Raw genomic sequence first — 15,119 nt, 5'->3', positions numbered from 1 at the left:
CAGCTGCAACGGCCTCGCCTGTCAGTCAGATCAGCCGCGCCCCAAATTATGCGTAACACTTAGCATTCACAAAATCAAAAGGATCATGAAATAAATTCAACCAGCGTACGGTGTGTCCTTGAGCAAGACATTGAACCATGAGTTGCTCCCGCCACTTTATTGGCTGAGTATGAATGTGTATGAACAGGATTAGTTACTTCTGATGACCACTTTACATAGACCCTCTTCCATCAGGGTGTGAATGTGTGACATGCAGTGTAAAAGCACAGACATTAGTCAGAAGACTAGAAAAGTGCTGAACAAGCTCAGTCCATGAAACTGCTTCTTGCAAAGCCACAATTGCCTGGTACTTCAAACTATTCTATAGATCAACATTTGTAGTACATCAATCTTTCTTTTGATTCATCCACATGAACAGTTACAACACTTTATATTATACTTCTGAAGCCCAGGGTGAATTTTTCCATGGCTGATGGTTAACAAATTAAAAACTCCCCCCCCCCCATCCCAAAGTTCCACTTGGTTCAGTCCAGATTATGAACAATCTGAGCATAACTCAGATTATGAGTTGTGCTCGTTCAAAAAAAAAAAGACTGAGCAAGTATATTTCTTGTATTTGTATGTCAGTGTTTCTATATCTCAGCAAATTATCAGGAAAAGTCAGGAAAAAAAACACATTTTGATCCCTTATGAATATTCAACAGAAAAAAAAAACACTGAACTCTTCAGACTTGCTATTAATAACTACAAAAGTACTAAATCAAGATGCATGCTCTAGAATAATTTGTGTTTTTTCATCACTTTACTATTGCTCCAGTATACACATATTTGTTTACATTTCGATGGGGGCTGGACTTCACGTCCTTCACACCACCGAGTATGCAATTACTGAGTCCCACAGGAAAGACTGCATATACATATGGACTCACAGAGAGTGCTCGCTTTTGAAAAGTCCACAGAAGAGCCCTTGCACACCTATGATTTCACTGTGACAGCACTAAGCACTCACACACTTGACAGTCTGTGAGTTCCTGTTGCTGAAGTTTTAAATTCAGCGAGCAACATCCTGAATCACAAAGTGGACCTTGAAAATGAACAGTTGAATATTAAAAAAGTAACAGAAACAAGTGTTAGTAGATCAGTGGGGTCCAATGTGTGGCCCAGGGGCCATAAGCAGCCCTTGAGGGGATTTTTTGCGGCCCTTGACTTCAGTCAGCCAGAGGCCTTATTCAGATGGCATTTTTTTATTTTTATGTTTTCTTTGTCATTTTAGGCTGAAAGATATTCCTAAAATTCAAAACAATTTAGTTTCCTCTTTTTTTTTATAACAGCTTTGACTCGTTTCTTTGAAAATAAATCTATGCCTATTTTATAAAAAAAAAAACAGAAATAGAATGACTAAGTATTTGATTTCCTTTTATTAAAGGGTTTCTTTTGTGAACCTTCAGAGTCTGATCTACGTAGCGTTATTTATAAAAAAAAATAGAACAAAATAGTTTGTCATTGTAATTAGTGATTGTGTATTTATGTTATTTTTGAAGAGGTGAAAATACAAACAGTTTTTTTCACAAATTAAAAAAAAACCAAAAAAAAAACCTGTTGCCTGCAAGCAATTCCAACTTGACAATTGTTGCCCGTATGCAAAAAAGTTTGGACACCACTGCAGGAGATCCTAGTTTTAGTTAAACACAAATTTCACATAACCACATCCAAATATGTATTTAATGACACGATTGTTCAAGGGAGGAAAAGTCTAAATAACATAGACAGAAATGATATGAATGGTCAAGGCCAAAGCTAAGGTTACTACAGGGAGCAAGTAGTGGTGAAGGTTGCCTGCAGCATAAAGGACTGAGAAATGAATGTGGTCTAGGAGTGTGCGTGTTTGTGTGTGTGTGTGTGTTGTGTAAATGGGAGGAGGGGGTGGGTGGGGGGGCTTTGGTGGCAGGCACACAGAGCATTGATGTTGCTGTGACTGACAATACAGTCTGGACTGTTTGAGCCTAGCAGACCCATTCACCCCGCGGCCTCTGATCTCTACAAAAAAAAAAAAATGTCTTTACATCTCTTCAAATACACACACACAGACACACACACACCCAAAAACACCCAGACGAGCATATAATCAGATCTACCATGACATAAATCGTCTCCATCCACCTCCTCACCCCTTAAACTGGCGTCCTTCCAGTCGGTGGGGATTGGAACATTGTGCAGACGGGCACAAAATCACCGATCTGACGGACGCCTTAGGTCTTTTCATGGACGAGCTCTGCAGTGTAGTCATGTTCATTCTCCTGTCAAACTTCATACTTCTCTCATCACTCTTCCTCCCCCTGCAGCTCTCTCTCTATTATTCCTCTTCCTCGAGCTCCAGCCGCTCGTCTTCGTGTTCGCACTTTTTCTCTGTCAATCTGTGTGATACTTGCTCGATCTGATGGCGGGTGTCGATTTCGAAATTTCCTCAACTGGCTCAGATCCATGATAGCTGTGGCTGAAAATAAGTGACGGATTTTGTCTGAGGGTTTTTCATCTGCCTGTCTGTTGTCCTGTTTTACTATGAGCATCAGCAGTTTTGTATTGGAACAGCCTCTAGCAATATCTTTTAAAAAGTATTCTAATTTTAGTAGCTTTGTGTTTGCATTTTCCCTGAAATAAGCCAATATGAGCCACTATTTGGATTCCTGGCTCTGCTCACCTAATGCAATTTTAATCTTTTCTTCATCACTCCGAGTTCAGAAGCCCTTGAGTCAACCAGAAACACATTTGAATTCCTGTCCTATTTTGCTTCATTCAGTTTTATATTCTTTAGCTTTGTTGCCTAGAGTATCTAAATTAAAATGAAAATAAATAAAGAAATCAATCAAATGTCCAGAGTGTGTCTGGGTGCACCTCCCTCTCTTTAATAAAGTGTGTATGTGTGTCTCTGTGTGTGTTGTCGTCCTCGGCAGGTGAAATACGAGACGTTGCCTCCTTTAGTGATTTCCAGAAAGATTTTCTGAAAGGTTGTTGACGGAAGAATCAAAACAAAGAATGTACTGGGTGTAAGAAGCATCACATGAAGTGTGTTTTTTGTATTAAGTGACAGAGCAAATCTCTGTAGCTGTTAAAGGATAACAACCATGTTCTCGAAGGTAAAACAAAAGAAAATCACTAATGGCACAAGACAAAAACGTTTTGTAGGCTTAATTAAAGCGCAAAACATTTCATTACAAGAAACTTTCACAAAACGTTTCACGAAACAAAAGAAAACGTTTCATGAAATGGAAATACATTACTTTATGAAAGGATTTTACCATTCACAATTTTTTTTTTAAATTTCTACTGAATGTTTTTCTGTTCAATGAAATGTTTTTGTGTTTTCACAAAGTCTTTTCAGCAGTTGACCTTCAGGGCCACCGTAGATATCCCCTTTATTGACGCAAGTATTTGTGAATGCTGCAGTTTTATTATCTCACTGACTGACTGCAGACCTGAACAATGAGTACAAACATTAGCACCAACTTTGGAGAAAATGTGTATCAGGGGTATAAGGGTGTATAAGGGGCAACAAGGAGAACGGAGAGGATGCTAGCTTTCAAAATCATGCTAGCTTTCAAAAATGACCAACCCTGCCTTTAAGAGAGCTGCTAAGATGTAAAACTGTGAGGAAAGCTCTAAACAGGACTTTCTCAAGATGAGAAGAACATGGAGAAATGTTCTTCAAACACGACATAAAGAGTAGTCCTATTGAATCAGAGCTGGACCAGGCAGACACAAAATATTTGTGCAGACATTACAATCCATCTCTGACTTTTTTTTTTTTTTGTACAAAGTGAGACATGTTGATTTTCTGTTTTCTGATGTGTGGTTAGCGCCACAGGTGAATCCAATCACTGATTAAGGTGATTATGATGATGTAACTCTCACCTGGGAGGAGGGGGCACATGCTACATTCAGGTGCTCCTCGAATTGTGAAACCGTTCTTCCAACTTCAGTGTGTTCACCTGATTTCAGTTCAGAGAGTTGGAATATCGTAACATCTACTATAAAAATGGTTGACGCTATGAAGAATATATTATATATCGTTTAGCAAAAAGTTTATGTGCAATGCAGGAGTCTCTTAACATTAACGAGACTTGTTTTGCTCCCTATGTTATGACAGATAGGACATCAAGTCTACAAGTCAGGCAACTCATTTTTTCTCGAGCTGCTGTCCAGACTTGCGCAGGCATTCGTCTGCATTTTACAGCTGGGACACTCGTCTTCCCGATGAGTCTGAAATCACATGAATGCAGCATTAGTCTGCTTTACTCAAAAAAGTAATGGGGAATGGATAGTTTGTACAAATGTCTGTGGATCAAACTGTTCAACAAATACATTTGGGTTCATATGAAATCAATTAAATTGTTTTCATTTTAAGAAATGTTATTTTTTTTTAAATAAAAAAACATTCGTGGAGCAATAAATAATGGCTGACATTTACCTTTTATTAGAATGTAAACTCTGATTGTTGAGCCGATAAGGATATAAATCTTTATGTTGATCAGAATTAACCTATTTCTGTTCATTGAATGCCAACACGATCCTTAAAATCCTCGCGGGGCTTAATTCTCTTACATGTTTCCTGTTGGCAAACTATTAACTGTAATCCAGATAAAAGAGATGCGCTTTGGCCTTTGATGTAGCTGCTTCGTCTGCTAGTTGGTGATTAATGAACCACTTCCATCTCCAGCACTGTGAACCCTGACCCGGACTTAATTAAAACTCTGCTGTTGACCACCAATCATAAATTACTTCCCACAACCTGTGACACTTTTAGAATAAAAAGAACAAATTGGTTTCTTACCAATTAATAATTCACAAATGAAAGGGAATAACTGGCCCGGGGGATGGCTCCTGTTAGGAGTTCAACATCCTCTGTGTGGTGGAAGAAGCTTGATGGCTGCGTTTCTGAGCAAGAGGCTGGGGGTTGGATATGGGTGATTGATGCATGTTGTCTGCTCTGCTTGTGTTTTACAGGTAGCTGCTGTCATTACAGTGTCACCACGACGACCCTGCCCAGTCTGATCCCTGACCTGAACAGCTGGTTTCCAGTAGGAGGGAGCTGCCTGCAACAACAAATCTCCTCCATCATCCCTGCCTCTGTTTACACATGCAGCAGTCAGGGAGTGGAGGTCCTTCTCTGCATACAAATTTTGTCAAGAGTTATCCCCGGTCTGAGCCTTTCATTTAATCATCATAGTGCATCATGTTTCTTTTCTTTCTTTAGTCTAGATGTGGCTGTTATCTGTGACTTGAATGTTCTGAAGCCACAAATGTGAATTTAGAGATTGCGTCGGAGGCACAAGCTGGGGCTGTTAATGTTATCCCACATCTACAGTATAGCTCCTAACTGTTGTGTTTAATCAGAAAAACCAAATGAAGGTGGAGCAGAGGTTTCAGGGCGAGATGGAGCAGCTGAGCCTTTACTGTCTTCACTGTATGCCGAGATTGTTTGATGTATTTTTACTGAGATTAACTTATTATTTATCAGCCTGTAGTGTAATTTAATCAGTATTATACTGTTGCATATGTTGATATTGTTTCATATTGTTTGACTAAATATATCTTCCAAATAAAAGTCTGAATTGAAAAGCAACAAAGGTGTTGTCTTTGTCTTTTGATAATCTACCATCATGTGCTTCCTTTGTTTTATTATTATTTTTAGTAATTTTAGTTTAAATTCCTCCCTAAGGATGACAAACAACAAAGCTAAAGTTTCCTCATGCTGTCTGTGTTTTTTAGAGGACATTTTAGTCATTATTTCTCAGAGTTCTTGTGTCCAGTTTCTTCATCAGACCGAAACATGTCACCTGCATGCTAAATGGACTTGTATAGTGCTTTTCCAGTCTTCTGTCACACCTACCTATTCACACACTGATGACACGGTGTCCATCAATATTAACTAATCCAATTTATACACCCGACAAAGAAGCAGAATGAACTTGGGGTTAAACGTCTTGTCCATAGACAGTGAATATTATTGGACAAAGTCACCCATCCGTTCCTGCGGGGGGTTGAGGAGGCTCATCGGCAGCAGCCGCCATGCTGGAAATCCTGTCTCAACCTGTCAGGGAAACGACAGACTGAGAGCTGGTTGAATGTGATTGGACATTATTTAAGGAATGAAACTAAAAAAGTAGCGCTTAACTTTCTTTCACAGGTAACTAGTTACTTTAATTATGCATTAACTCCGACAGTAACTCAGTTACTTTTTGAAAGTAGGAACTAGCAATGGTAACTAGTTAGTGTAACACTGGTGATAACCAGAATATGAATGAGAAACTGGGCTCGGTCAACTTGTGCAGCAAACCCGAAAGTTCCATTTGCACCTTTGTGCAATAGGCCAGGACAGAGTCCATTTCAGCCAAAACAGCTGGTATGTCATTGAAGCATTTAGAACATGGGGTCTCCACAGGTAGCTCGCCGATAGGTTGACTGACTGTGTAAATTTAAAAAAAGGGGAAAAAAAGAATCTGCCGAAAGTAAAACCACCTCTTCCCACCATTCATATATTTGGCCCATAAAAACAAGGAGAAATGAATGTGTGTGTACTAATAGTAAGTGATAGTGGTGGTTAACCCTTGTATTATTTTTGGTACTGTCTGGTTCTTTTTGCAGTTGTTGCAGGTGGTCTGTCTTTGAGTCCTTTGAGTGTCCACACAGTTCACAGCACTTCCTCTTTTTGCCAGTGGCTTCAGTCTTCACAAAAACATTCAGAATGTTTTCCAAAGTCTACAAATACTATCTCTCTCTCTCACACACACACACGCACATACGCATGCGCACACACACAAACCACGTGAAATATAGGTTACGTTCTTCAGCCACTGAAAGTTGTGGTTGTGTGGGTGGTGCAGGTGGGACAGCAGCATCCTCCCTCGCCCTCCTTACAAAGGCAAGAGAAGCTTGGTGACTGAACACATGTTGTCTCCTCTCTATGTACCGTGTCACTAATGCTTTGGAGCTTCCTCTCTTTCCAGTCTGGGGTAATTGCCATCCAGATTACAAAAGCATTGTAAAGTCAGACATCAAGGATGTTGGAGAAAATCGCGAGTGGCCACCTTAATGTTCTTCTTTGGCAGACGTGGCAGGCCAGCAGCTTCAAGGGGTTGTCTTGCCCCCCTTTTGGTTGCATTGAAGTCAAGTTTGACTTTTGGTTTACAATCATCCCGGCCATTGATCCTTCAATCCCTATCCAGAGTGCTCATGAGCATCACATTATTGCCCTTTTTGTGGTTTTTAGGAGGGCAGTGTTGGCTGTGTTCACATTGAAAGAATAGACTGTCCTGTTATTTCGTCAGAAGCTGAGATGAGAGCTCCGTCCTTTTCTTTTTCTAACTGTGACAACCATTTCAGCCTTCTTTTGAGAAGTTTCCAGATATGACATCCCACAAACACAAAAGCATCCGACGCCTGAGACATACGGCAAGCGATTAACACCTGACAGCAGAAACTAAATCCTGTATCAGCCTTGGCACTGTACTTAAGTTTTAAAATGTCTCAAGGCCAGGTTCAGCAAGACTTTTGGAATGCGGATTGACATCATGTCTGAACACACAAAGTAATGTTTGCCTTGTAAAACAAAGCTGCACTGCTACAAGCTGTTAAAGAGCACTTCTCAAACACAACCTGTGTAATTGACTGTCTTGCAGAAAGCCACTACAGACTAGTAAATCATACAGACCATGTCAGCAACACTGTGAAATATTCATTGGCAATTGCTCCCTGTGAAATAATCATGCACATTTCAGATATGTATGGTGGCAAATGCAGTGACAGCCAAATAACACAGAACATAGAATATCTGTCATTATATGGCTGGAGATGTGATGTATGACTGTGGTTTCACAGTGAGGAACTCACTGGAGGAGCGGAGGGGGAATTTATAATTCCAGCATTCACACCCCTAAAGGATGAAAACTAAACAACCAGCAGGTCACTCAGACATGGGGGCATATCTTATAGATGCATTCATGTTAAGTGGGTGTTGAGGCGTCTGAAGGCGTCCATATTTTATCAAGTTGGGAGATGGTTGTCTCTTTTATGAAACCTTGTGTCGTATCCATACTAAAACAGTATGTACATTTTACTATAAGGTTGTTTTTTTATTCATTACACATTTTGAATGGGAACTACCGTACGATTTTCAGTTTCAGGCCCTGTTTTTTGTTCTGATCAGATAGATAGATAGATAGATAGATAGATAGATAGATAGATAGATAGATACTTTATTGATCCCAAGGGAAATTTAAGGCTTTAAAAATAGACTCCAGAGTTCATCCTGTTTTCAAATTAATTTCAACATTGACATATGCTCACTGGGACTACTTTTTGAAGTCTCTACATACCTCTGTAATGAATTCTTAGAAGACAACACAGCCCTTAAAATTATGTAAGTTAATATATAGTCACTGTTGCAAAAAGTCCCACAACTCATGAAACACATCATTGAGTTTATTAAATGTGTTATTGCTGTCTCAACTCTGAAGGCCGACGTGCACAATAGAATCAGAGGGTAACACTAAGGATTAAAAGGTTTAAGACTGCTGTATTTAATGGCATGGGTTTTTTTTTGTTGTGAGTACAATGGCTTCCAATATGGTGCATTGTTATCTAGTTAAAAACCACAGAGTGAACTTTACCTTACAGGTTGTTTAGGCCCTTTAGCGGTAAAGGCTAATTAGTCAGTAGTCAGTTTAATTGCACACTCCTACATTCACACCTGTAGCACAGATCATGTGATTACAATGATGTACGTTTTGTGGTGGCCTGGAGAATCAGTTAAACAACATCAGACTATCAGGTTTTTCTTAGATTTCCTCATGCCTCAACATTTATATCAGAAGCTCTTACCTGAAGGTTGTAATCGGGTTAACTTGATCTGTAGTAGGGGTGAATATGTTGCGAGTTAGTCTCTCTCCAGGCTTTGTGTTGTTTCCATGGGGCTCTACAGAGGTAAGTGTGTAGACAGACTGTGCAGCTGCGAGGTCAAGTCTCACAACCTGTCATCACTCTCCCTTTCACCAGCGCCACTGAAAAAGTTCCATCACTTCTGATATCTCTTCAAAGGACGTGTGCGGTCTTCAATCAGTCACATTTCCCTCAAATCATACTGACTTGACAGCAGCCAAGCGATTCATTTTTAATGGAGTTTTTAATAGGCAGAGACGAAACAAAGAAATTAAACAAAAGATTTGGGCCTGTATAATTTGCCTTTTGTTTCTGACATTTATTTAAAATTTAATTGGAAAATGCATTCTCTATTTTGTGTCTGTGATTGTTGAAAAAGGCCAGAGAAAAGGTTCTTTTTAAGGTAATGTTCCCGTGATTTTTCAATTTATTGAAGGTGTAGTAATTATTGTAATAGAAAAACTAGCACATCAAACAGCTTTGAAATATTTGAAAAAGCAATCAAAGTCCGGTTTTTCCTTTCCTCGAGGCCTTGTATTCAGATTTAATTCAGTGCGTGTTGCCGGACAAAACTTAACCACGGTCTTGATTGCTCACAGCGGTTTGCTGTCTGATAGCCCACTGCCTCTGTAAATACAGCATGAACAAGGGGATAAATCTCCAGGGAAATGTGGGCTGAGGGGAATTTCAATGCCATGTGGGGCGGTTATCACCTCTGTTCGATGTCTGGAATGTTAACGAAGTCGCGAGAGAAACCCAGAGGAAGAATGTGTCGTAACAACAAAGGTAGGGCCGGCTCGTCTCCAGCTTCATGACTGAATTATGTTTGTTATTGTCAGAAGAAATACTTGTTAAAAGAGAAGCCCTCAGCAGTAGAAGAAGACATGGTCAATTAAAAACCACTGTTTATTTTATTATTAATGTTGTGTCACGTTACAGTACATTTTTTTCAATCCAAGCCACACTTTGATGGTTGTCTGTAGAAAGTACTGAGGAAGGAATTATGAAGATGAAACACATTCCCAGCGTTTGACAAAGTAATCTTCATCCCACGTCTCCTCACTGGACATGTCTGTCTGATGTGTGTTTGGGTAAGACACTTAACCCCCAACTGCTCCCGCTGCTTTGTCGACAGCGTATGAATGGATTAGCTGCTTCTGATGGTCACTTTAGCAGCCTCTGCCATCAGTGTGTGAATGTGTGGGTGTGACACGTGGTGTGAAAGCGCTTTGAGTAGTCTCAAGATTAGAAAAGAGATATATAAGCTTAAGTCCATTTACCATTTAAATGTGAACGCAGACAGCCAAATTCCTCCCTTGGATTTCATGCAGAGTTTCTGTGGTGCATGGTGCGCGCACGCATGCGCCCACTGTGATCTCTGTGCACATAACTGAGCCGCTGCATTATGTTTTGTGTTAGCTAGTATCTGCTCTTTTGATAAGCATTCTTCTTACTAGGGTTGAACAGCAGACTTCGATGCTTCCTCTGCCACTTCAGGACCTGGAGGGACATTGTCTTACATGTCGTCTGCCACATATTGTGAGTCAATGTTTAAAATGAAAAAGAATCAGCAATTTTAACGTCTCAGTCTGTTGTATCAACATCATCATCATCCACTGGTTGGTGTTCATAACCCCACCATGGTGTTTGAAAAAATGTCACAGGAAAGATATAGCAGCTTCTTTTACCTACCTATACTGTAGTATAATTTGACTTTTTGCTTTGAGATGTTTTTTTTTTTTTTGGGGGGGGGGGGGATACACTCAAAGCTCTATGCAAAGTTCAATTTTTCAAGCAGCAAGGAATAGCTGTGGTAATTTGCTCTCCCTGTTTCAAACCTCATGAATCTTAATGGTGCAAAGTCTGCATGTAGGGACCAATCAGGTCAGACTGTTCCCTGGACAGAGTGCAGAGCAGCAATTCTACACTTCTCTTACAGCCACTGCATATTGTAAAAGTAGGCCACAGTTTGGCCTTTTGTGTGTGTTTGAATTATGCAGATTATTTTATTTTAAATGTGACCAGCCGAAGGGCGTCTTTCCTATTTGCATACCTTTGAATAATTGAAATTGATCAATCCAGTTACATTGTTTGTGTGATAAAACATCATATCTCCTTTTGTTCACAGTTAGTGTTTAAGTGAGCAACTTCCTAAAAGATTAACTTTCATAAACGTGTACATACCTTTAGGCTGCATGTCGCCTATTGATGAATGCACACAGCCCCATTGTTACGTGATGCGAGTATGGTCTTGTTTTTTCTCTCCCTCCCCCCTCTCTCCTGTGTACTCGTCAGGTGTTGCTGCTCAGCCTGAGTGTGCCCAGACACACCTGTGGCAAATTAACAATCAGGAGCTGCACTATAAATAACAGTATCTGTGTGTGTCTTTGACTACGACAAACTTTGAACTGTCTGTGAAAGGAGCATGACTTTGATTGAGGCCTTTTTGTTAGAATTTGACCTTTGTTTAAGTTACTTTGGCTTCTCTTATGTTTTGTAGTTTTGTTGAAGAAGTTTGTCTTGTGTTGAGCCTTTTTTCTTTAGTTTGTAAATACATACATTTAAACATTGCTTCAATTTAGTTCCATCTTCTTTCCTCTGCGGTTTGATTTATTGTTTCTCCCCTCGTCCCCTGGCCATCTTGGAGAACGTAACACCCATGTACAGAGGCTATAGTCTTCCAAGAAGGTGGCCCGGGTTCAAATCCCGCCTTGTGTTCTTTTCTCCATGTCATTCCTCACTCTCTCTCCAAGATTTCTGACTTTATCCACAGTCCTACTTCTCATATAAAGACACAATAAGCCCAAATTTAAACCTCACAGGGAAAAAATTGTGCATACTTTAGTTGGGTCTAAATGGCCAGGACAGTACGCCGTGCACAGCCTGTACACTCTCACGGTTAGAGGAACATTCGGTGAAAATGATTCAATAATCCGTGGCACAGTGAAAATAACTGAACGAACAATGAGTTCCGCTGGTTCGCCAGGCACCTGGAGGGTCGCTGGTTCAAGTCCCGAAGTGGACCATAATATGTAAGTTGGTATGGTAGCTGGAGAGGTGCCAAGGCACTTCCCGAGCACTGCAGTGGTGCCCTTGAGCAAGGCACTGAACCCCCAACTGCTCTGTTGCCCTCCCTGTGTAAGAGCCCGACTCTGACATTAATTCATGTCAGGTCCTGTTTGTGCATGCATGTGAGAAACATGTCTCTATAGAAATAAAGTGTAAACCCAGAATTTCTCTCAGGGACTGATGAAGTATATGAAATGAAACTTAAACAAAAAATAGATACAAAGCTTCATCTTGAGCGCCCTCTCCACCAAGAGAGTCTGTCACACCAGCGGCATTACTGCTGACACTGCGCTAATCTGCCTGTTGATTTCATGATCCATCTTATCCTCACTCAGACCCCAAGCTACTTGAACTCCTTCACTGAAGTACTTGCTCCTGAGAAATGTTCACAGAGTACCAGCTTGATTACCTGATATCTTGAATAAATACATGTTCAGAGACAGAAAAATGTGACTCTATGTCTGTCAGATTGATTTTTTAAATGAAAATGTCTGTGCCAAAAACTGAACACTTACAAAACCATGGCAGAATAGTGTTCCCATGTAAAAAAAGAAAACTAACAAAAAAAACAACATTGTGTGAATGATGTAACATAAATAGCCTGTTTTCAAATTTTACACATTTAAGTGATGGCATATGAAAAAAAGTGTGTGGGGGGGATTTATTTTAATTGAAAAAACTTTCCTTTAGAAAATAACATTTTATCCAAACAGAATTTTTTTTTTCACAAGTCAGTTGCACCAAGTCTTTTATTTCTGATTGAAACTGAAACCCTGGTCTTAAACTGATAAACATAAAAGCGATTCTTAAACCTCATTTTCATACGTTGTGCAAATGAAGTAATTTATTTTAATTAAAGTTTCCTTTAAATGAAACTTTTCTCTTTTGTGTGTACCATTCGTCTTTGCTCTTCTAAAGTGGAGTGCAGAATGTGCAAGTCACTGTGTCTGCGAGCAGGCTGGCAGGCTGGAATCACAGTACCAAAACTGATGCTAATTTCTTACTTCCCCTTCCATATTTAAACCAGTGTTCAAACAATGGTTTAAATAGCTGTGGTAGTACATCATTAGCTTCTCTCCAGGCTCAATGTGCAGAGCAGTAGGAGAGGGAATAAATCAACATTGTATAGCTCCTAGGGGCTCCACGGATCAGACAGAGCTCTGCAGTGAGAAATTAAGGGCTTCCTAATGGGCCGCACAGCCGAAACATAAAACTGGATCTGAGCACACAATGGTGTTCCTTCATATCCTCCCATATACCATTAGAGGTTTGAGTTCTGTTGACAAAACAACAAAGTGCTGCTCCACTGAGCCACCACGGACTAATGTAAAGTGACAAACAAAACAGAGATGATGGAGATAATAAATCACCATCATGAGAATTTTATACTTGTGGTAGTTTGCCACCTTTTTTTTGTGGAATGCAAATCTTTTGAACACTTTGGGCCAGACGGCACCGTTGATTATTTTTCGGCATTTACAGGCATTAGGCTTCCCCACAACTAATGAGTTTTCAAGTCTAGTCAAATACATTTGTCTTGTATTGGTGGTTTCTCTGAGTTTGTCCTTATCTTGCACCTTTTATGTCCACATTTTCACTTTTCTGAAAAGTTTGGAGAGACAAAACATGACGTCAAGGCTAGTGGTGAATTACGGTGAACGGTAAATGGACTTGAGCTTATACAGCGCTTTTATAGTCTTCTGACTGCTCAAAGCACTTTTACACTGTAGGTCACGCCTACACATTCATACCCAGTGGTTGCTATGCTGTATCCTCCTTCAGCAGTAACTAATCCACTCTTACACTGCCACTGAAGCAGAAGGAGCAGTGCTAGACATTGGACATGTTGCTCGGTGGATCGAACCTTCAACCTTCCAGTTGAGGGTTCGATCCACCGCCCCACTGGAAATTCTCTCTGCTACTCTCTCCCTGCCCACCAATGAAAATGAATGTTTCCTGATGTTTTTATCGCAGCAGCTGTACGGCAGCTTTCAGTAGCATTGGGGACAGTGTTTGATGGTTTGGTTGTCATGCTGATATGATAACCTTCAATAAAATGCATATAAATCACAAATGCACAATTGTTTCACAATGATGGTAAGGTATGTTAATTTTGGCCTAAACCATTGGTTTAAAACTTCCCTGCTATCTGAAACACTTGTTAAGTATTATAAACCAATGAACTGCCCTTGTTGTAAGTACATGTAGTCAGTTCTATTCAGAATTGAAAAGGAAACCTGAGTATACAAAGATAAAAGTCATTGACTGAAAGGAGCGCCATGGCCCAGCTCAGCACCATGGAGAGCGCCACAGTGTTTCCAATCCCCGCTTTTATATACAAGCTTAACATGGATTGGAAATGCCTGGTTGTATACAGTGAAGATGTTTTTGAGGACCTGTTTATGGACACTTGGACAACAATTTACTTACTCATATCTCAGTAATACTTATGTCCTGAACACATGAAAAAACATCTCAGTATTTAACGTCCTAAACAAGTACAAAATGTACAGTGTGCATCCAGAGATGTGTATGCCTTCAGTTTTTCTTTAGTAAAGACACAGTGTTCCTCCACAACAGTGAGGCTGCCACTGTAATTTTGGCCGTTTTGGTTAATCCTCGACCCACTGAACTGGCAGTGATGATGGGCACGATACCATGCCGTACTCAAGCACAATTGTTGTTTGTTACAATTACTTCTGACTTTACTCTCTTGTCCATTTAATCTCAGTAATATGAGACTTCTGTGTTTCCATAAAGTCACCTAAATATTTGTGGATTTTCTTTTGCAAATATCTGACACTGGTTGGCACTGGTTGGAACATTTCTTGGTCTTAACAATATGTCTGCTTTCAGCAGTGCAAAACCCTTTGCAGCATATGCTTCCTCTAGAGGGATTAAGACCCTGCAGAGCAGAGATGTATGCGGAACATTGCAGTGTACCAAACAGCTGTCTGTGCTCCGTGGAGCAACAGTCACACAATTAAGCATATTGAAACCTTTGGTGACAATTCCTAGAAGGGGACACAATGCTACATTGAACATTTTTCAAAAAATGAACTACACCTGCATATAAAGTCTACTTTTATACTTGTGGTAAGTCCCGCTGTTTTCAG

The 15,119-nt window shown here is 40.1% G+C and overlaps 1 protein-coding gene across 1 annotated transcript in view; it reads left to right on the top strand.

Annotated features, from left to right (window-relative positions):
• tsnare1 (T-SNARE Domain Containing 1) overlaps positions 1–5,614 on the top strand; it is a 151,012-nt gene extending 145,398 nt beyond the window's left edge. The window contains exon 12 of the mRNA XM_079343521.1: positions 5,002–5,614. The gene's annotated coding sequence lies outside the window, so the exon portion shown is untranslated. The remainder of the gene's footprint in view (positions 1–5,001) is intronic.
• The last annotated feature ends 9,505 nt before the right edge of the window (positions 5,615–15,119 follow it).

Source organism: Symphodus melops, assembly GCF_947650265.1.
Source record: "Symphodus melops genome assembly, chromosome: 5".
NCBI classification, from domain to species: domain Eukaryota; kingdom Metazoa; phylum Chordata; class Actinopteri; order Labriformes; family Labridae; genus Symphodus; species Symphodus melops.
The sequence above is the reverse complement of the archived record's forward strand: the minus strand, read 5'-3'. Positions and strand labels throughout refer to the sequence as shown.